The sequence below is a fragment of the Dermacentor andersoni genome, chromosome 5, assembly GCF_023375885.2.
Source record: "Dermacentor andersoni chromosome 5, qqDerAnde1_hic_scaffold, whole genome shotgun sequence".
NCBI lineage: Eukaryota > Metazoa > Arthropoda > Arachnida > Ixodida > Ixodidae > Dermacentor > Dermacentor andersoni.
Genome location: NC_092818.1, coordinates 71,551,548 through 71,575,561, shown reverse-complemented (window position 1 = coordinate 71,575,561; position 24,014 = coordinate 71,551,548). Strand labels below are relative to the sequence as shown.

At 43.6% G+C, this 24,014-nt stretch overlaps 2 long non-coding RNA genes across 3 annotated transcripts; both read right to left on the bottom strand.

Moving 5' to 3' along the window:
- Positions 1 to 3,002: 3,002 nt before the first annotated feature.
- Positions 3,003 to 8,586, bottom strand: LOC129385000 (uncharacterized). Its single transcript, XR_008612530.2, has 2 exons — positions 8,508 to 8,586; positions 3,003 to 3,315 (listed from the first exon to the last, which is right to left on the bottom strand). It is a non-coding gene; the product is annotated as an uncharacterized lncRNA (long non-coding RNA).
- Positions 8,587 to 14,550: 5,964 nt separating this feature from the next.
- On the bottom strand, positions 14,551 to 23,761 carry LOC140218479 (uncharacterized). Of its 2 annotated transcripts, none has more exons than XR_011894747.1 (5): positions 23,682 to 23,761; positions 21,259 to 21,405; positions 20,226 to 20,294; positions 19,088 to 19,168; positions 14,551 to 16,791 (listed from the first exon to the last, which is right to left on the bottom strand). It is a non-coding gene; the product is annotated as an uncharacterized lncRNA (long non-coding RNA). The 2 variants fall into 2 exon arrangements; XR_011894746.1 differs by having other exon boundaries at positions 21,263 to 21,405.
- Positions 23,762 to 24,014: the final 253 nt, after the last annotated feature.

Sequence of the window (24,014 nt, the reverse complement as noted above, 5' to 3'; positions counted from 1 at the left end):
TCTTAATCAGAACCGCAGCGCAGGTAGGACTTTGAACTTTCGTTTTCACCCGCCGTGGTTGCTCAGTGGCTATGGTGTTGGGCTGCTGAGCACGAGGTCGCGGGATCGAATCCCGGCCACGGCGGCCACATTTCGATGGAGGCGAAATGCGAAAACACCCGTGTGCTTAGATTTAGGTGCACGTTAAAGAACCCCAGGCGGTCGAAATTTCCCGAGTCCTCCACTACGGCGTGCCTCATAATCAGAAAGTGGTTTTGGCTCGTAAAACCCCATAATCTAATCTAACTTTCGTTTTCAGCTCCCTTCGGCGCTTCCAAAAGCCGACGCGGCCGCTGTGTCGACGTGATCCCTCATACTGCATCGCACCGACGGTGGCTCTAGCTTTTCCAGTGGTGGAGCTCGCCTCCAATACAGGGTGGCCCAGCTAACTGTTGCGAAATATTAAAAATGTGCAAATGCCACGTAGCTGGAAAGAATAAAGGTAACGTTGTTTGCCGAGGCTTATCGATACTCGATTTCTTTCATTCCGGGTAAATTAGATAATTAGTCTTATTTAATTAAAAAGTGGTACACGCAAAGTGCCTCGAGCAGACAGTTGCGCGGTAATTCTGCGTGCATTTCCGGGATTCTTTCACGCTCGGCAAAATACTTTTATGTAGCATGTACTGAGCAACAGAAAGCTGTATCGAGTATTTTTCATGTCGCTCTGCAATTTCTTTATTGATATTTTGCATGTAATTAGAATATTCGAGAAGTAAAATAACTAAAGCTAATTATCTAATTAGACGGAATGAAAAACTAATTTGAGTACCTCCAAGCGACCGCAAACGTTACCTTTGTTCTGTCCAGCTATGTGGCATTTGCATATCTTTAATGTTTGCATAAATTATCTGGGACACCCTGTATGCAATACGAATGATCCAGTCAACAACTATATTCGGAATTTGAGGCTGCGGGCACTAACATCAGACGTAACGTAAACAACCTTTCCAACTTTGAGCACTTGGAGCGATTCCTAAAGAGACATGAAAGTAATAGTGTGTGCAGCTTAGTAACTTACGCTTGTGCAATATTAAAACAGCCACTCTACGCTCATCAAAACTTCAAGGTATTTGGTTAATTTCTATGATTGGTATACGTCAACGTCAAGGAACAAAGACGAGAACAGGAAAAACCGCAGGCATATATAGAACACAAACACATGGGCTCCATATATGGCCTCGGTGATGTGTCTATTAGAAATCTTACCTTGTCAAGAGCCCTGTTAACAATATTACGTACGCGAATAGATACATCGTTCTCGAGTTTTTGCGCCAGTTTGCTATGACGCCATGTCACGAACTTCACAGCGTGTTCGCTGCTCTGAAGTAATGTATATTGGTAAAGAAAGCCTAGATTTCGAGAAGATCCGAAGCCTGTCTAGTAAGTTTGGAGAGCTTTTCGGGCTGCACAACTTTCCAAATGTGAAGAAGTCCTCCGACGTCAGAATGATGTGCTGGCGGTGATCTTTGAGCATGCGATTCAAATATAGTCTGGCCTTCACCCGCCGTGATGACTTCACGGCTATAGTGTTGGGGCTACTAAGCGCGAGGTCGTGGGATCAAATCGTGGCCGCGGCGGCCGCATTTCATTGAGGCCGAAATGCAAAAACGCCCTTGCCACGTGCATTTGAAGTGCGTTAAAAATCCCCCATGGTGGGTGAAATTAATACGGAGATCCTCACTATGGCATGCCTCATAATCAGATCGTGGATTTGGCCAGTAAAACCCCAGAATTCATTCAGTCTAGGCCTTCACTTTTAGCACTACCAAAGAGCAGTTGTCCGCCGCATAACGAAGAAATTTTTCCAGTATACGATAGCAATAGAAATTGCTTTACTGTAGCTTTTTGCCACCTCTTTACCAGGCAATGTGTAGATATGAAAACTGTGGCGTTTAAACGTAGAGATATTCCAAACTTTTCTATCCATTTCTGCAATCAGCCCTCCGCTATTCGTCAATATCTTTTTTGGACCACTCCCACTTCGCCTGTCTGTCATGTGACGTCACCAAAGCCGCGATAGCTCGCAATGTGACATGACGTCTACACACTGATTGTGCATGATTCGACCGAGCAAAAGAAATTAATTATTTCTGATTCGACGCCTTTTCGCGATTAACCCTGTGCTATTGGTCAAGAGGTTTCAGGCTGCACCCACTTCATCTATATGTCAATCTATGTTACTAAACCTCGAAAACTAATTGCGTCCAAGTGGCGTTTACGCGTTAAAGATGCATTAATATGTCGAACAAAGCTGCATTTCTTTCTGAATAGCCGGAAACTGCCCCTCTCCGAAAGGAATAGAAGATGGCTGCCGCCGATCCCTCAGGCAATGGCTACTCACACCTGCCGGAGAGCATGGGTTTATTTGCGTATACCAAACTTTTTCCTCTGGCCGTTTAAAGTTATCAAGCCCTTTCGGCACGTCGTGTGAGTGCCGAGAGGGCTCGATAGCGTTATACGGCCACAAAAAAGTTCTGCCCACTGTACTTTGCTAAGGATCCGTTTTAGCGGCATCTTTCTCTGTCCGTCGCACGCCGCCGCGATTTTAGACAAGCGACTGCACGCTAAGTAAGGGAAAGCTCACTAATCGCAGACTCTGACACCATCCTCTTCATACTGTTGTCTGTTTTCAGTGCGCTGGCTTGGCCGAAGTCGCTTGGTCTTAGCCGAAGGCACCAGCACATTTTTACGACAGTAATCGCGCACATTGTGTTCTAGAATTCATACATTAGAATGAGCTACTGAAATCTCTTGCCCTGTCTTTTTCCAGCTATGCCCATAACAACTCTCTGCTAAGTACTTTTCATTCTTTGACCAGCTTCGAAGATATTAAATTATGGGGCCTTTAACCTACATTAGCGTTTAGCTCCATGACATTCCACAGAAAAGAACGTTAACACGTTCGTGCAGCTTGCAGTAACAATAGCTGCGTCATGTGTTCTGAAAGCCAATACTATTCATTGTGAAACGCTAGTATTAGCGTCATTTATTTATTACATGTCCTTACGTACGCCCGCTTATTAATGCAGTTTTCAAGTGCGCACGGTGATTGACGTTATCTTGTAGCGCGTTCGGTCACTGTCACCAGAAGCCTGGCCACAGCCCACCATAGCCGAAGCCGGTTCCGTAGCCAAAGCCTGTTCCATAGCCGTATCCGAAGCCATACGGGAAACCGTATCCAAATCCGTATGGCCACCCGTATCCGAAGCCTCCACCAGGAATGATGCCGGCAGAAGCAGTGACCAGCACGAAAGCTGCAAAAGCGAGTGTCACCTGAAACAAAAAGCAAAAAAGAGTAATTGCAGGAAGCCGCCTAAAATCGTTTGCTGCAAGTCGCAGCGTTAAGCATACACTTAATGAAAGTTGACTATATACGCTGCGCATCTATTTTACAGTCGACAATGCCTCCCAAGCGATACCTAATCGTAAAGAAATAATTTACATCGACTTGTCGGAAAATTAAGATCTTTTTTAGAATGTGTTCCTTTTCTTGCCTACATTAACATTTTCTCTGCTCCCTGCCAGTTGCTCCTCATTCGTGTAAACGCGAGGCGGGTAAACAGCGTAAAAACGGAGAGTCATACGAGGAAAGACACGGATACAAGGGTTGATGAATAAGCGTCTTTTGCAGCTCACTTTGGTAATTTTATTTATTTATTTAGGTATTTATTTATTTAGTTCTTTATTGATTTATTCATGACATACTGCCGGCTATTCTTGGAGGCCTTAGGCAAGAGTGGCAACAGGAATACAACCCACAGCAAGCTCAGTGCACTAAAGCAAAACAAAATCACTTAACAAGAGAAAAGAAAACATCAAAGGACACACACGCGCCAATGCGTACAAGCGAAAGTATCAACATTGATTCCAACACAAGAAATGATAACATGCGGACGCATTTCTAGTGTGAAGGCGCCTACAGCGCGCAATTTCTGATCGATTGTAGGAATGAATCAATATTTGGCCGTTCAGCCACATCAGCAGATAAGGTGTTCCAGTCTACAATTGTCCGAGGAATGAAAGAGTATATGAACGTGTTAGTCCTGCATTAAAACCCAAATTCCTTTTTTGGAGGAACAGACCGAGTAAATTATGGCAGGCGCTATGGTGCGGATTGACCAGTTCTTAACATCTTGTGATATAGGGAATAAAAAAAGTTTTAACCTGTCATGATAGCACGTCGTTTGAAGTTTTTCTAGCCCTGCTTTTGGCACGAGATTAGATGAGGATACTTTCCATCTATAACAATTCAAGATGAGCCTAATAGATTTTCTTTGGATGCTTTCTAGTTTTAGCTTGTTAGCTTCTGTCTAGGGACCCCAGGCCGCTTCAGCGTAGTCCAGTATGGGACTAATAAATGTCTTGTACGGCAAAAGTTTTATTTCTGTTCTTGAATGACCCAGCGTGCGCCGAAGGCATCCCAATTTTCAGAGCGCATTTTTTTTTGTAATGAACGTCACATGTTTAATCTAGCGCAAATAGCAGGTTATCATCCCTCCCAAATACTTGTAGCTGTGCACTATGCTTAAAGGTTGGTTATTGATGTGATAGGCGTATTCAAGTGGTTTCTTTTTACGAGTTATGGTCATTACTACCGTTTTTCTACTACTTATAGTCATCTGCCATGTACTACATGGCTCGCAATTCTGCTTAATGCTTCGTTCAGTAAGACCTGGTCATTAGGGCTAGAGATTTCCTGGTACATGACGCAGTCATCCGCGAACAGCCCGATATGCATGCCTGCGTCCTGGACAGTATCATTAATGAACAAAATAACGAAAAGAGGGCCGAGAAAGGAGCCCTGGGGAACACCAGACACCACAGAAGTTAAAGAGGCAGCTATACCATCAATGACTGCACACTGGCGCCTAGACGAGAGGTATGCAGCAATCCATGCCACAGGGTGATCGTTTTTAAGATTGGGCTTCAATTTTAGTACTAGCTTAGAATGAGCTAACCTGTCGAAGGCTTTCTCGAAATCCAAAAGATATGTCCACCTGTTTTTGTCTAACGCAGCGTAACGCAATGTCATGTATTGTTACTATTAGTTGGGTTACTGTAGATACTCCTCTACGAAATCCATGTTGCCGGTATAGTCAATAAGGTTATTGGTTTCAAGCAAGTTCACTGAAGTACATAGAATTGATATAGGCCTGTATGAAGAAGGTGATGAATGGTCGTCCGCTGTAGGTATGGGAGTGATCTTAGCAAATCTCAAATTGTCCGGAAGCTCCGCACGAGTGAATGATTTGCGAAATAATAGGGTTAGATACTTCGCGCACCATTCGGCATATTATACTAGAAACTCGTTCGGTATCTCATCAATACCAGGTAATTTCTTGATGTCTAAGTTTAGAAGCAACGCCAGGACGCCATCCTCACTAACGGATGCATCATTTATAGGCAGTATTTCTTCGAAACGGGAGATGTTTGGAGTGTTACCATTATCCTGCGTGAACACAGAACAGAAGTATACATTAGGTGTTTTAGCGATGTCAAAATTGTCGTCCAGAACTGCATCACCGATGGACAAACGTGGTACTGACTTCTTTTTCGGCTACAAGTATCGCCAGAACTTTGCAGGGCATGAAAGAAGAAAGTTTTTCAATTGCACGTTTTGGAAATGGTCTTTCGCTAATTTGATGCCGTTTTCTAACATAACACGTAGCTCGGTAACCTTTTGCGCGTTAGCGTTTGTTGGATGGCGCTTATGCTTATTTCTAGTTTTTTTGCGCTTACGCCCCAAAGGAACGAGGTCCTTCGTCAGCCAGGGGTTACAGCTGCGCACAGTCATTCGTTATTTTTGGTACGAACTGCACAATGCATCAAGGAACGAATTACTCAAAGAAACGCCACATTTGTTCGACAGAGGCATTGCTGATTCGTCCATAAAGGTGAAATCGGTGAACGAGCTATCAAGCCTAACCAGTACGTCGATGCCTACTAGCACGTGTGAACAACGGAACTATAATTTCTTCTTTTTTAGGTTTCGTAGAAAAATGCATTTCTATCGATGAGGATACAATCCTGTGATCAGATATGCTATCAAAAATATGTACTCTTGGATTCCTCCGTTATAGCCTTCTGGAAACAAGAATGTCTAATATAAACTCTGAATTCTCTTGAGTGAGGGTGAGTGCGTGTGAGTGCGTATGAAAGCTATGAAAACAAAATGAGCAACTAACAATGAACGACGTGGGTGATCTCCTGCTGCCGTCCGAACTCCTCTAAAGTACGGTACTGAAGCTCTTCAAAGACACTTTAGTGTGTTTAGTGTTTGAAGGATATTGAATTCTCATGAAAGAAAGCAGTTGTGTCAACGCACTTTCGGTTTTCGCAAAAGACATTGCATATCTCAGCAACGCTTGCAACGTTAAACTCTCTCGCCAATTAGATTAGAGTGGTAGTACAGTTTCTATGAGCATGTTTATTTTTTTCCGAGCACGTTTTTATGATACCCAGTCTAAACCTACACTTCCTGCCTGGCTTTTCTTCTTTCTTTTCCTTCCTTGTCCATGGTCGTTTTATTCAGGCCAGTCGTTGTGCGGGAAATCATGTGTGCTACAATGAACCCCTTTGCCCAGTATAATATAGTCATGAGCTTCAAAATAGCCTGTTGTGCGCTGCCACCAAGTGTGCCCTGTACCGTATTTGCTTGACCTCATTTCCAAAGCGGTGTGGCTGCTGCTACTATCGATTACCAACGAGCTTGAAAAGCTACCTGACGGTTCCGAACCTGATTTGGTCCTTATAAGGCGAGACAATCAACAACGGGACAGTTGTTAGTACGCTCTCGTATCTGACCATTCTCTCTTCAAGCTGTTTTTCTTTTCAGTGCTATTTTCCTGCATCCTAAACTGAACCAACAAAACGAACCGCACATCCTTTTGCATCTTGACAGATGTAGATTTCGCAGGTGTTTATGTAACATGAGCAGATGCCAAACAGGTGTAAAGAGTAATTTGGCAAGCTGTACCGATATTATTTCCTCGTGCTGAAACTTGCATGCATACATGGTGAATGAGTTTTGCAAATAGAAAGCCCACAAAAATTGTTTAAAGAGACCCTAAACACTTTTCTTACTAATCATAGAATAGCCTCACTAATAAATGACGTCTCACGAATCTGGTGCCACTAAAATTTTTCAAGTCCAACTATAAGTGGAGTTATTGAACAGATACCCGGCTTTCCCTCTCTTTCCGCCTCTGCCAGTGCACTGGAAACCAGGCAGCGCAGAAGCAGAGAACCAAGCCCCGGCCAAACTGAGTGTCGCGGTGGCGGAAGGCCTTGTAGCGGCACCTTGTGGCGGCCGCAATAGACTACGCCACGCAACACATCTCAGAGGCCAGGCTCAGCTTACACAGCTATGCACAGGGTAAAGATTATTTTCCTCTCATTTCCAGATCTCCAGATCACGAAATCAGCCGACAGCTATAGTGGGTCAGTTGCTTTCGATGACGTCGCATGACGACATTGCAGAAGCGACAACAAGAGCTACTTTGGCGTTTTTGTTCCCTTCTATATTCACTGCAGCAGTATTTTGACATGCTCACAGCAGCCTTTACGAGAGACCGCCAACGTTTTCTTACTCTGTTCAGAAAGTGCTTCATGTCCCTTTAAGGCAAAGAGCGGTATACTGCAGCCACATTTCTTTAAATGAAGGGAGGGGTGACCTCTCAGTCGCTCTCGGAGATTTGTCTTCCGACACTGCGCGCCACGTGTATTTTTCTTTTTTCAGCAAAGAGCACAAAAAGGGCCGTGGCGAAAGTGTGGATCCAGCCATTCACAACAAAGTGCGTCAAACATGTCAGCATAGCAAATATTTTAGGATCAGCACTTTCATATGTTCTTCTGGAGTCAACAGCTTACGGGTTGTTGGGAGGCCGAATGAAATTATAATAATTTTTTTAAGGGAAGCAGCTGTTTGGAGTGGAAAGTAGGTGGTAGGCCATTCCTTGGGTGAAACACAAAACGGGATTTTTTTATGTAGCATCCGACAAAAATGAAAGTTATTCTAGTCGTATCAGACACAGTACGCATTCAGCAATAACCACTACACTTATAAACTAATACAAACGAGTCAATAAAAATGGGGCGGGGCATATTGCTATGCTCCAGCATTATGTTCTTCTACTACTGTTTGAATAGGGGAAGCCACAATTATATTCTTCGTCGCCAGCAGTGTAATAATACCAATCATTCCAAATGGCTTAAAAAACAGCAAATGTTTTGTTAATATGTCACTGACTGAAAAAGAAAAGCTTTTCTACGCTACGCATTCTGCTGACATTTTTCTCCAACATGCCCTCTTCAGCCGACAAGAACTTGTGAAATACAACTAAATGGTACAAGTTCAAGTTGCAATAATGTCGTTTTCGTGTAGTATTTATGTCGACGACTAAACTCAAAACCGCTCACATCTTCAAGAAAAGCGTCCGCTAAAGGATGCTGATCACAATACTTACCAGCAACTTCATCCTGCGCTATCCAACTGTTCGGGGTCGGGGGCAGCGTCTGACGGGCTGCGGGACCCGCACACGTTATTTATATGATTCCACGGCCTCCTGCACTCTACCATCTTCCCACGTTTTACCAATACTCATATCGCTAAAAAAACAGATAAACCATTACAGAACAAAGCAGGGCTATTCCTGTCCGCAATAGCCAAGATTTGCATACGCATGCGCGCTCGTGGTTCCAGCGACCATTGAGACAGCGTAGGAAGAAAAGAGCACAGACATTTTCTCTGTGATGCAATCGCACGTGAAGGAACTGTGCCACGAAAAATCAGTGGCACGTTTTCGGTACTGTGTTTCGGAAGAGTAGCCACCGCTTTTTTTTTCTGTTGTTTCGTAGTATTATGTAATTCACATCGCTTAGTTCCGCTTTCTTGGGCTCAATGCGCCGGTGTCAAGCAAGCTAGTTGTCTTGAACAAACAGCCTTGGAGAGCGAGTGAATTGAAAGAAGCGGAAATTCCTCGACGTTCTCCACCCAGCGGGCAGCGTCGTACGTTTCATGCCGCTGCTTCCCACCGGATACACACGTCTAGTCATGTTCGGGAGATCTTGTTTGCTTGTTTGTATCTATTCATAGCGAGAGGTAAACAACTACAGCGATGGATACTCGCAATTTTAAGAGGTATTTCGCGTAATCTTAAGGTCGGAGTTCACGGAAAATGAATTATTCATGCAATTGGGTAGTTTTGTTGTGCAGCCTGCGCATACGAAGTACAGCAAAATTTTGCAACTACCGACGGGCCGTACAAAATATTTGAAAGAGTTTCGCTCTACTGATACGATCACCTACCTGTCTTGTTGTGTTTGCATCGCTGCTAGGACGAGTATGGCGGAAGACAGGTCAATAAATTTAGAAATTTCCACTCCATAAGCGAGGCTATTGAGCGATGCCTCCTATATCTTTGAGAACACATAACATTTTATTAACATTAATATCTTGAGTATAAAGGACTTTCTTTTGTCAAATGTAAAACAGGGATATGCGGTAAGCGTCTTATGTGAGACATAAAGGCGTGCTGCATCACCCAGTATTTCATTTCTTGCATTTCTTTGAGAATGAACAAATATTTTATTCGCCTGTGACATAAAACACGGTTGTCCCCTTGAGGGGATATCTCGAAGAGGTTGCTCCAACTTTCCTGGAAAATTGCGCTGGCATTGCAATAAATATCGTTCCTCCTAGCGCAATTTGAGAAATGATGTCTGGACACCTGTGCTAGCCTTTGTATTTATGGTAAGCAGATATGACTTCAATACCGCTTGGCTTAAAATTCGCATGTTGGCTTGTACGTTCGAGTAAGTATTGGAAATCATAACCAGCACTTAAGAATATTTAGCAAATATTCCTAAAAAAGCTGCCGAGGCAATGTGATTTCCCCTGCAAATAATGTCCACCTGTTGAGGCAATCCAGATGAGCAGGCCAGTTGCCAAGAAGACCAAGAAGCTGTTTACAGGCCCCTTGCGCAGTCCACACAAAAGTGCAGATAAATTGCAAAAAAAAAAAAAAAATCGTGCAATTAGAGAGGGCGAAAACATGGCAGCTGGCAACTAATGGTAATTACGATGCGCCCCTCTTTCTTCTATAATGCGGATGTTCGCTTACGTGTAGCATCAAACGGCGAACGGTGTCTAGTGAAAGGCGCCAATGCCAAAGTGTGAAATAAACACTGATGAATCGCCTGCCTTTAGACAAAAGTTAGCTGAGATTTTTTTTAGCTTCTTCGTCGTACTTACTTTTTTATTTCGTGTAAATGAGTTTTCCGTCTCTTCAAATGCTTCCGTACAGCCTCATGTGGGAGCGCAAGGCGTGCAGGCAAATTTCTTGACAGTGCCACAGGCACAAAGAACGCGAAGTTAATTACACATGTTGCGTGTTTTCACATAGTAATTTGTTTTGGCCCGGCACCCTACTCTGCACGGGTGGTGCAAGGCACCGACAGCAGCACTAGCAGCAGTGAAAAAGTTGAAAGAAGAGGTAATGAAACCTTTGCTTTAATAATGTTTAGTAGAGGCAGGTACGCGATTCATGGATTTGCTAAGCTTTTTTTACCATTTAAAAGGCTCTTTGTTGATGTTCACCCCACTACACTACGTTGTTTGCCCCCTTTTTCGTGAACTCTATCAATGCTCCAGCTCTTTCGGAACCCAAGCTCTCTGGCTAACAAGCGCCGGAGTACAGCTCTGCGGCGGACGAAGTGTAACGGTCACTTCTTCACTGACTGCAAAAGACTCGTTGGACTTCGGGGGAATTCGTATACGACCATGGAAGGTCGGATTTATTTACACGAATGCTAAAACACTCGGCTACAAAAATGTGCTGTACTGGACTGCAGCAAATTTCTAACACTAAAGCTATTTGAATACGAGTATCCAGAATGACAGCGTTTAGACAAGGAGTAATTAGCATGTGCTAATTAGCACATGATAAGGAGTAGCACGTGTTTGGCATGTTCAAATCCGGACGCCGGCCGCGTCGTTCCACTCGAAGGTGCTGGACACCCACCGCCGCTGGAGTCGGTGTGAGCATCCGCGCAGTCTGAAGTGGTTGCGAAGTAATTGCGAATGATGGACCAGGATCAGTAGAATGTTCTAGTGACGGCCCGAGGGTTGCACAACTAGAATGCAAGACATTCGCGCCGGAAGACGTCTGACGGGTGTTCGGAACCAACAATATAGCACGTGTGTAGGTGACAAAGTGGTTTGGAGCCAGACCTCCCCACTGTCTACACTCTAAAAACTAAGGGAGTGCCGGGCACTCTCTTTGAGGGAGTAGCTGCTTGTCCCATATTTCACTCTCTTTTCGAGAGTAGATCGACCCTCTTTGAGAGAGAGTAGGTCAACTCCTCCTGACAGAGTTTTGTTACTCCACCGCAAGGGATTGCTAGTACTCTTCCGCTGAGTTATAATACTCTTCCCACAGGGAGTGCTAGTACTCTTCCGCAGAGTGCTAATACTCTCCCCGCAGGGTTAATAGTACACCGCCAGACCGAGTACTTCTACTCCCCCAAACAGAGTGCTTGTACTCCTTCAGAACAGAGTGCTAGTACTCTTCCCAATAGCCTCTTAGCCAAGTCCTGGTCACGCATGCAGGCAGGAAATCTGATCAAATTAGGGCCGCTGATATACTGTTCCCTAGGCGGCTCCTCAGAGACACTGGCCCGATTCCAAGCGGCCTTCAGAATAGGCGTGAGCAAAGTTACGCAGGATTTTAAAGTCATTTTTTCGTGGCTATTTGCTGCCTACCGTGAGGCGTGACTGTTCTGAAGCGGCCTATGTGTATGCGTCACGAACGCCACTGAGGAGAAAAAAAGCGAATTACCACTTAATCTGCAAATATCTTCGCAAATTTCACAATCAGAAGTCACACAATCTAATTAGAATACAATTGTCAAGGGAATCACATACTTATCAAGAATCACAATGCTCTATACATCATGTGAATTCGAACCCGCGTACACTCGCATTTGTACAATTGAAAACACACATCATAACCATTACACCACAGCGCCGCCACACCCAGTAGTGTTCTTTTAGAGGTTATATATATACCGAACGTATTTGATGAATCGGCTGTGGTGGGTGGGGTTTCTCTGCAGTGTGCTGTGCTGTTGTGTACTGGAATGCGTGTGCGTTTGCATCATTTCCATTCCTTGCTACGACTAACGAAGGAAGACAACGTAGACGACAACGTGAGAACTATTCACGGCTTGTCGTCACCGCAGGAAAATAACAAATGTGCCGTTCAGCTCATGATCGAGTGCTTCTCCAGTCCATGTTCTCCAAAATACGCGGATACAAAGTATTGCGCCAACCATCCACGTATGTGAATTTAATTCGCGCGTATACTGGTGAGCAACTGCGACGCCAGTACCAGGCATTTCGACGTGCCTCACGCTGCCGTGTAGGCGTTCTTTTCAAGTGCATTAGTTTAGAGTTTGGTTCAGTCCGCTGTGAGCTGTTGTCCTGCAATAGCAGCGGATCGTTAGCGTTTTGAAGCGCATGCATTCCAGCATTTGGAGACTGCTTATGCCGATAGCCGCGTCAAATGCATTGGCACGCATGTTTAAATGACTAATGTGTCCACTTGTTACGCGTGCACTGCTCGTATCCTGTGGCAGTGCTCGTACTAAAAGCTTCGAAGACCATCTACACTCATGCGTGTGTTCAATTTATATATGCACAGGATGGACTTGCCGGCTAGTTGGTTGAGCATTTTAGAAGAAACAGCGCAACACAAGGACAACGCAAAAACATGCCACACCACGAAGCGCTGGTGTGGTTGATGCTTTTTTTCGTCCTTGTGTTTGCGCTGTTTCTTCTTCCACGATACACGCACACCACAGGTACGCGAAAGTTTAGGAGCATAAGTGGTTAACTCTGTTTTCCCCGTTTTCTCTCAGTGTCAATGGCACAGTGCGTTGCCCGGAATTGTGCACGCTTACCCCCATATGCAGAAATGCATCATAACTTGAAGCCCATGCTTGACTTGATCTAAACGACGCAAGTCGTGAACGCACCAAAAGAAAGGCAGTGAGCGTCTTGGGGGACGTTCGCACCAGGCGTCGTTTATATCAAGTCAAGCATGAGCTTTGTATTAAGATACATTTCTGAATACGGGGCTAGACATCTGCTTCTTCCAGAAAATGTCGAAGAAACGCCCGCCAAAACCAGGCACATTCGCAAACTTAACTAGGCAATACGAAGCTCCATAGAAAAAAAGAAGAGTGGTATTAAAAGCTTTCAGTATTTTTCTTTACTCCAAAATAGTTGCGCTCTCGTGGCTTCACTGTACAGAGATAGTGCAGCGTTAGCTACAAAGCATGAATTTCCTAACTCCATGCCAAAATAAGCTTGTAAAATTATTTAGGTGCTAGAATCCAGGGTTTGTAGCGATCCTTGAAAATCCTTTATTTCTAAAATGCCATTTTCAAGGCATTGAAAACCCTTGAAATTTTAGAAGTACTGGAAAGTCCTTAAACTTTTACACTTGGCTAGACTTAGCAGACATTGCCAAGCGCTTTTTTTCCCTTCTGTGACACTCTTTCGCATGTCACAGAAAATTGTCTCTGGAGGTAATAGAAGGAAAGCGACATCCTTAAAGTTGAAATTACAAAGGAGCTGCAGATACCAGTTTTATTCACATGGAACCGGCGACAAATGTGCTTGGAGGAGCAGAAGCAGGAAGCTCAACAGTTGAGGCATTCGAAGAGAAGCCGTGAAGAGAAAATTGAGAGCGACAGACACAATAAAAAGAAATTAGAAATGACTATTGCTTATTTGATGGTGAAAAAAGCTGAGGCAACAGATGACATCACATACACTGTCAAACCAAACAGTATTCAAAAACTGCAAACGTTGCAGGTCCAAGTAGTTAATTGTGCTATTGCAGAAAAACTTTGAGCGCTTTCTTGAAATGCTTCCTTGTGTGCGTTTAGTGGTGGGCGGTGAAAGGCAAATTAGCAATCTTTCAAATGTTTGAAATCATTGAAATGCGATTTGTTTTGTTTTCTTTTGTTTGCATTAAAGTTAACGGTGTTCTTGAACAAGTTATTGCCTGTCCAAACTACTACACACATTGCACGAGGTCCTTGAAGTTACTGTGTCGGGGCTTCGAAAGTCCTTGAAAACCATTGAATTTTTTTCTTCAATATTGCTACGAACCCAGTAGAACAATTGTCATGGAGTAAAAACCTTGGCTGAACAGGGAACGCAGAGCACAGGAAGACTAGAAATGCAGTAGTAGGCATGGAGGGCCCTGAAAAAAATGTGCCACATCCGCTCGTCTGCCTTATGTTTCTGCACCGACTGTCGCATTTTTAATAGAAGTGCACTTTCTGTTCTACTCCAATAAACGCAACATTACGAACTCCAGTGTGGGGCAGTCCTTCAGCCAGTGCAGAACTTTTTCTGTACATCCGAGTCAGCTCTGTCATTTTTCCAGCATTGTAGTACAAGATTTGTTAAACTGGTTTAGCAGAATATGAGCAGTATACTCTTAAATTAGCTGTTTATTTGTATACACAAGTACAGGTCCTCAGTTTGGTTGCATGACAAATTGCCATACCTCAATAGATACAAGAAACAATTTTATTACAGTTTAATAAAATCCAAACAGTAATAATCACAACAATATAATGACATACATTTCTTTTGGTACGTATACAGCCCATGTCTTGGCAGTGTATAAATTCAACTATACACCGCAAGTACTGTGTCCTGACCACTATTATTCACATGTGTAAAACCATCACAGCAATTCAACAAATATCACAGTAATTAGTGACATACACTTTGTAACTGCTTTACATGAGCATAATGTATACAAATGGTCCCTGTGTACCTACACATGACTAGTGCCACCCGAGTACTATTACTCACAGGTTTAAAACCAACAAAGCAGTTCTTTAAAAAATATCACAGCGCTTAGTGACGTACATGCTGTAACTCCCTTGTAGAAACTTAATACAAACACATGAGGACACAGAAAGCTAGCAGTGGGCATACATGGGAATACCACCGCCTCAATACTAATTCACAAGTGTAAAACCAACCAAGCAGTTCTTTAAAGAATATCACAATGCTTAGTGACATACATTTTCTAACTAGCTTATATAAGCTTTATACAAACATGAGAACATACACAAAGCTAGCGGTGCACCCGCATAGAAGTGCGGCCATCTGAACACGATTATTTGCAAGTGTAAGCTCAACAGAACAGTTCGTTATAGTGACGCACATTTTGTAACTGCCTTACACAAGCTTAGTGCAAGCACAAGAATACAGAAAAATATAAATTAAAAACATGCTCTATGCATACACAAACAGATCAACACAAATGGTAAACACCGCTTTGAAGACAAATGTGACTGTGGCAAAGCGCAGTGCTGTGCCGGTTGAAAATTGCCAGCCACAAAAGTATTGAGCAATGCTTAAACCACAGGCAACAAAGTGCTGAAAGACTGCGTCTCTAACGTAACTATTTTAATTCAAATTTCTTGAATATAGGGCTCGCTTGCAGATAAGGCATCTGATCCAACTGACCTGATTTTACACCTGCTACATGCATACAATGCACTCAGATATAACTGGTAATAATAATTATAAAAGGCATTTAAAAACTTGATAGTATGATGAAGATGCATGACTAGAAAAGTTCTGTCCCCCTCGTACTTGTTAAAAAGGTGTAAGTACGACACATGTTCTTTTTTTCCTCAATTTTTGCATTAATGGACAGCCGGGAACCTCGAACCGACACAAAAAAAAAGATACTGCTATGTTAATAGTGTTATGAACCATTTTTTGTGAAAGCTTTTTTACAGACAAGTTGCAGTCTCGTTTCTGGAGGTTGAGCTGTACCTTGCAAAATAACTTGAAAAGTGGTCACATGGGAGGATGACACTATATCATAATGTTAGTTTCAGTTGACTCTCTTGCCCTACAAGTCGCTGCTCACTGTGCCCAGTGATGCAACAGCAGTGTCTGTGTGATTTTCATCACACTTCTGTCCTATGCCATTCTTACCAGAGTTGGCAGCACATAGATACCCAAATTTCGATAGTGTTGCTTTCTCAGGTGGTTGCTTTTGATTTGCTCAATATCAGTTGGCACTTCACCTGCATCAAACTTCTTTTTTACCTCTTCAACAACAACATCAACAACAATCTTATGACACCTGTGTTGTCCTTCTAGTTGCCTACAAAGACCAGTCAATCTAGCAACAACACTGACAGTCTCTACTATCTTGTAATGGGGGAGAGGTGTGTCCCACCATGTGTTCCACATTGTTGTCACTATGTGGGCTGGCTGGGAGGACAACAACTGTAATATGTTTGCATTTGCATATATTAAAGTGATGCTTGTACTGTGTTATAACACCTAACTTAGTCTTGCACTTGCTGCACAATAACACTGGCTCACAGTCGTGGTGAAAAGCTTTTGTATGTTGAGCAAATGAGTTGTATCCACTACAAAAAAAGTCAGTGATAGCACACATGTTGCTCTACCAGGCCTGGTGGGGTTCCTTCTGACACTGCTGCTGATGCTGACGCGCTGCTGCTTGCCTCGTACACTGTTGCAGCTGCAGTAGACATGGCAGTCTCTGTATCTATTGCTGCCGTGTCATCTGTCATGGTAACTTCCAAGTGGTATCGGGCTCACTTCTGCAACAGAGATGTTGTTTGCCCCTTGAGGGCTCTCATGATCAGGGCCAATAATTTCGTAGGCATTGTCTCCTGCATCGAAGAACCAATAAGAACAGCACGAATTAATAAACATAGCACTAAAAAGTACGGACATCAAGACTTAACCACAAGCTTTGCACATAAGTGACCGGGCTTAATGAATAATACTTGCAGGAGGAGTTACACAATTGTTTGTGTATATTACAGTAAAGCCTCATCAGAAGATATTTAAGAGGCACGGGAAACATGTCTCTCGAAACCAAAAATTTTGAGACACTGAGTAGCCAGACTAGATTACTTTATTATGCATCATCACTAAAGTATGTTTTAATACATCTGAAGGAATAAATGCTCAGGGTGGCTTAAAGGGCCCCTAGACCACTTCTCGACATTTTTTGAACATTTCAAGTAAACACGCGTATCGAAATCAGAATGCCGTCACGATCGACGAAGCCAAATGCCAGAGTGCGTAGCACTGCCGGAGCACCACAACATGAAGAATATGACCCCGTGCGCCTCTCTGGATCTATCCTGCACCCCCCAGTTTGTCCTGACGTCACCAGGCTGTCTCTGATGATGTCACCAGTTCCCGGTGCTGTCGATTGGTCGAACGAAAGTGTACGACTTCCGGCAAGGCCTGCAAGCAAATACACACACTCCTTCCTCGTCGCGTTGCGCGCGATGCCATTGTGGGCAGCCAATGGGGGCAAAGAACAAACGCCAACAGAAGGGTCTCCCTATGAGGCTCTTCAACACGAGTCACCATACAGTTCCGTTGTATTAGCGCCACCCCTCGCAGGACGACGGGCCAGCGCGGCAGCAACAGAGCTCATTGGTGTTGGCCTGTCCCGTAACATTTGGAGGTGTACTAGGCAAGGAAAAGACGATACTGTCCTTATGGCGTGTACCAGATGAAAGAGTGAAATGAGTGGGGACTACTTTTCGATAATCAAACACACGTCGCTCCACTATTACTGCACCGTTTCGAAAAATTCTCGTGGCTACCTGTTCATTGCCTTATTGTGTAGAACTGCAACACCGCAACTAAATTTCAACCTCGGTGGTTTGGGGCCCTTTAAAGAAGACATTCACAGCTTTTTAGTGACTGTAGATTGTGTTAGCTTCCTTCCCAACTTCTGGAATTTAAACACTTCACTTTGCAAGCCTTGTTGCTCGCAGTACCTTTGAGGTGCTCTTAGGCGCTCGTCAGCTTCAACTGCCGACACTTTCTGCCCTGCACTATCCTCGTTGCCCTCCTTTTCTGGTTCATGCTAAAAGAGACATGCGCGATTGACTTGTGTAAGGATTGCGTGATCTTTACGCCCTTCGGAGCACACAAGGTGCAAAAAGTGAATGTGTCTGGGTTGTGTCCCTTCGAAGTAGTGAATACTTAAAAAGTCATCCTTAGTAACAAAGGTGTCTCTTGTATACAGTATTGTTAACGTGGCAAACATCGGAAAACCAACCAAACCATTTTCAGATGTCTCTTACAACCAAGTGCATCTTGTAATGAGATTCTACTGTACTGAATATTTTTCAACTATGGATCATATGCATGTACATATAGTCACAAAGACATGTTGTGTGGAATGGCGAATCGGGAAACAGTTCGTACTCTTACTTTTTGTCCCTAACATAAGCAGCTGATAACAATATGATAAAAAAGCAGGCAATGAGGCTAGAATGGAACATAATCCTTCAGCTCTAAACAGTTTTTTGGGCCCACATCATTCCCTCATATGACATAAGGAAACAACTTGATAGCAGTAATGGCTGCATGTGATCTGAGTTGATTGAAACAAACTATACGTAAGGTTGTCTGGATGTAATTTTATCAGAGTGCTTTTTAGATGTCCTGCTGGTGATCCTGGCTGCGCGATGCTTCTCATGCTTTTTGGCACGATTCCTTTTTTTCCACTCCACTTTTTTTTTCAGATTTTCTCCCCTTTCCCTTCCCCCTTGTGTAAAATAGCACACTTGAAGTATCAAATCTGTTGAACTAACGTGTGTATCAAACCTGTTAACATGTGTGCTTCTCTGTGGTCTGTGTTGTATTTTTGCGCTGCACAATTCAATTCAAGATGAAAGATGGAACGTCCCTGCCTTTAGTTTGTGTGTGTGTGTGTCTCTCTCATGTTTTGAAATATATGTACATTCAGGAGTGCCTGCATGCCCTTCTCTCCTGCTCCAGTGACGAAAAGGAGAGCCTGTTTATGTACCATAGTAAAAAATTCAATGGTTTTCGCTGTGCCCATTACATCCCTTATCATATGGATCTGTCACAATACAGAGTAGCAGTGGTCCATAATACTAGCCCATCCCAACATAATTATAAATTAACACATACCGACACGCTGCGAAACAGCTGTTGCAAAGCCGCTGGTGAAGGCAATTTCCGCAGCACTGCAGTGGTACAGCCGAGCTCCACCTGTATAGTGACAAATCCATATGCGTGTTAGCAACTCAGTAGTTGCTGATGGTTTCGTAAGCTTTACACTACACAATAAAGTAATCTAGACAACTTTGTTGGAACAAATGCAAATAATTAGGACACCACTTAAACACTAACACGATTAATTGCCCCCAATCTCTCACTCACTAAGGGATAATACTACTGAAACATCGGTGGAGAGCTCAGATTAACACAGCCCATAAAGGACAAGCGTTCTTTGAGGAAAACAGCTATAACAGCGGTTAGTTTTCTTGATCATTTTATGTGGTAGCTTTGATTTAAATGTCATGCAGTACTATAAAATACGAAGTGCCGCATTTCTAGCAGCAGAGGGCGTCGTCAGGCTCATGGTACAACAGATTTTTGCACTGTTTGTCAGTGAGCCGACACATACAAAGAAAACCGAATTCACACATACATATACAGTGTCAAGTGCACTTCTCCTTCTGAAAACGCAGCCACCAGTTCCAATGTTGCTGAAAGGAAAGGTTATATAAAGTGCGAGACTGCATGGAACTGCCACTTATGACTGTATATGTATGGTCTGCTGATTGCAGAGGTAGTCACATGCTATTTCTAGTCTCTTTTAGAAGCATTACTAAAGAATAAATTAAAATCTATTCATAAGTCACGAATTTCATGCATCCACAGTTTGGCTAAATAACCTGCGAGAAAAAGACATGTTTACCTGGAATAGCAACCTTTTTTCCTGCTGCAAAACTTTCCTTCGAATTAATGAAATAACTTTACAGCGTCATAATGCGTTTCTCGCAACTACTTGCCGGCAGTGGTGAGTTAGTGTTTATATCCGACTCATTGGGCGACAATACTGCCAAACACAAATGCTTCATGAACACGAGAACACGTCCCTCGCAGAGAATAGCAACCATATATGCCTCTGTGAGACATGATCGCACCTTTGTGGTCAAAATGTACATTAGAACGACATCACCATCTCAGTAAAAAAAAAAAAGCCTCCGTACAAGGCAGCCGCCAACTGCATAATGTAAAATTGCAACTGATGTCCACTTACTGGTGGCCTGTGTTTGAGTCACTTTTGGCAGTTGACTGGGTGCTGAGAAATGCACGTGCTGGGTTGTCCCTGCAAGGCATACAGGGTTATGTCAAACGTTGAAAATATATATATGCCGGCATTTCATCAGTCGCAAAACAAACGAGTGAACTAATAAACAACTGTAATGTAAACAGAGTACACATCATAAGATAGGCTGTCAACTGTTAATGCATTACGCAAAAAACCTAATGCATAGGAAAGACTATATGTATACACACGAAGCTGACACACAATTTAATTCGCTCTAGGTTTTTCCGTGCAGTATATTCAAATTATTATGTCTCGTGGTTAGAGCAAAATTAGTGTAAATTACGAACTAAATTATCTACCCTGGAAACTTTTCTTCAATATGCCCCTGTGCGCGCTTCGAACGAGTAGCGTTGTAAAATTTACGTACATGGCATTTAACATAGTTGCTGAACACTGATTTCCTTTGCCCTGTGTCGTGTACAGTGAGCTACATATATCTGCCCCCCCCCCCCCTTTTTTGTACTAGCCATACTGCGCGCCACTGCACCTATACGCACGTCAATAAACCTCACGACACAGAAATAAAAAAAGCGCCAATCACCCATGCCTGCATGTTGTAGTGGGCCTAACCTAACCAAGCATGGGCTGTTGCTTTTTATAGTAAACAAAGGCACCGTGCTCATTGCAGGTATGTATCATGTCGCTAAGCAAATATGCAATTTCATTGTACCACTACTTTTTTTATCACATGGATATATCTGTTGAGAGGCAAGACAAAAAGCAGTCACTTCTCAGAACTAATCAGCTTTCTTAAAACACATTTTTAACTTTTCAATGACACTTGCTGCTATGTGTTTGTCTCCAGAGAGCATACTCGATTTGACTTTCCAATCAGAGACATTACATAAATATACCATGTTAAGATGACTGCCTGGAGCACGTGAGAATTTTCATCTTCGTGTAACATACTGTATCTTGATTTTGTTGACATTTGGTCAAATGGTACACCCAATATACCCACATACTAGTTTTCTTGTCCAAATAACATGCCAATGTAGTTTGATTTTTTGGCATTGGCTCCTCTGCACTACGTGAAGTCGCGCTGCACTGGCTCTTTCACATCCTCGTGTCCTTGCAGCTGCCTTCTTGCGTTATATAAAGCGGGTGCCTGAAAAAATATCGTATGCAAAAGTCAACACAAGGGCATGGTGCAAAACAACATCAAGACAGTCAAGGCCATGGCAATAAAAAAGTCTTAGCTCTTAGTCTTCCTAGTGAAAATGCATGCAAAACATCCAAATGACTGCAACAGTCAACTGCTAAACTAACTTCAATTTTTTAGATTTAAGCAAAAAAAACAAATAAACCACAGTTCATCCTTGTTTTTCATGAATGTTAGAATACTCCTGCTAATGAATAGAATATTGGTCATTTTCAGACGTCATAGGTCTGTCATGAGTCTGGTGTATCGCAAACACCACTTGTGACACATCCTAAGCACCTGCCCAGTGTGCCCCCCCCACCCCCCCGGACCATTCCTGGTTGTGCCACTGCTGAAGCAATAATTTGAGGATTATAGCTGCAAACACGATGCTCAGTAGGGATGAAAATATTGTCCTTCAGCTCAATGGATATATGGATGTGCCTATAAAAAAAGGGCAACAAGGCTTGTTATGGCAAGCTTACCCACATTTCAATACTAACAAGTTCACTGCGGCCTGCATCTAAGCTTACTAAAAGGCATGAACTTATTTTCATGCATGAGGTGCGCAGTGGAGTTCATTTCTGACAGACCCGACTACTGCTGCAGTTTGAAATCTAGCATTTTACATTCTTGTAGGCATGTAAAAGTTGCAGTTAAACCGCAGTTATTAGTTTATTACACCAACCTATTGTTCTGTGTACGACAGACTGGTAACACGGAATTAAAGCAACATTTTATTTTGATATTTTATTTCTCTACTAAAAATATTCAAGCGATAAACACATCTTGATCTGCCATGCTATAGCAAAATGCACACATTACGCTTGTAACCCCCAGAGGAAGGCTGATTTAGCTGTTCATATGACATAACTCTGACACGCCAACTCATATTAGCAAATGCACAGGCATGTCCAAAACAATAAGCGTATGCAAAGCGCCCCTGCAATTGTAATTCCACACAGCAGCCGTTATATTCGATGCCGATGCGTAACTAGGTGCTCGACAATTCACCGAGTTCGTAGACATAAGCATCCTTTCAGTTTCGCACCGTGCACGAAAACCGCAACAGGAGACAAAACCAGACCTATAATCACACCATTTCAACATGAGCAAAAACAGTTCGGTCTTAGGGATAAACACTGTGAGAGCGATTTAGTGCGCGACGGCGACGAGCGACGGCTTCGAGCGACAAAACGGGCCGTCGCTTGAACAGATGGCTCGGTTCTGGAAATCTAGAAATCGTCGCTCGTCGCCCAGAAGTGCTATGAGCGACTAGCCAATAGCGCGAAGCCGGAACTGGATGTACATACATCGCTCAAATACTACCGATTGTCGCGCGGAACGAGCAAATGATTCAATTTTTATACGTGCAAGGATAAGAACGTACTGCAAGACCACCGGAAATATTTTATGCTACTTTTTATAGTAAAATACATCAACGTAAATTACTAAAGCACGCGTCACGCGTGACTGCAGCCCTCATGCCGGCAACACCGGGGAGGCGTCGCTCAAAATCGTCGCTCGCACGGAGTACGACTTGTAGGCGACGAGCGAACGCGACAGCCATCTCCGTCGCGTCGCTTGTAGCTGCCGCGCGCAAGATCGCTTATATGGGGTTTATACTTTTTTCAGCATAAAACATGAATTCCTCATGCGTTTTCAGTAAGTTCAAGATAACGCGCCCAAGTGACCTCTTGCAGCATGCAGCTGAATGCCTGCGGCAAAGTTTCTAACTAGCACTGGTGCTGCACGTAACTTCAGTGGTCGCAGATTCCCCCTGCGCGAGACACCGTCAAGCGCGCGGTTTATTTATTAAAAAAAAGCATGCTGCCAGCAAAATGACGCCTTCTGTTATGTGATTCCTTAGTTCAACAGCGTTCCGTACACAGTAGACTGCCAAACTGAATAAATTCAAACACACAAAACGCACGCTAATCACGCTCCGCATAGGCTCGGAATCACGGGCTGGTGAACTAACCATTTTAAGCGTCCTCTCGCCTGGCGTCTTATTGAACATACCATAGTTCTGGCAGCGTTTGCGATTTTTAAAGCTCTTACGGACAGCGGTAAAGTGATAAAATCACATGCAGTTATCGCGACGACTGGCTTTTTCGATTGACATCGAGAGACAGCGCGTGCGCCTAGTCCTTTGTCAATCGCGTCGGCTAAGCGCAGCGACGACTTCCTGGCGATAGCATGACATATACGGACAATGTGCACCTAAGTTAGAATTCACTTACCGTGGAGGATTTGTTGTTATATCCAAGGCATGACGAACGACTGTCGTGTTTTCGTGGCGGCGCGAGATGGCTGACACACGAAATCCCTCGGCTGGCCTTTGCTCGCTGGACGGATCTTCTTTCTCCAGTGCTGTGTTGTTCCGCGATCGTGAGCGCGCGCGCGCGCGGTGGAGCCACTCCGAGTGAAAAAGTAGAGCGCTCGCTACGCGTTTCTTTGAACTGCGGCGGCCTGTTCTCTTAGAAGCAAAACGATGTGTTCTTTGCTCAGCGTGCATGAATGATACATTGCCATGTTCGGGGCCAGCCACCTACAGTTGAAGCAGAAGATTACGC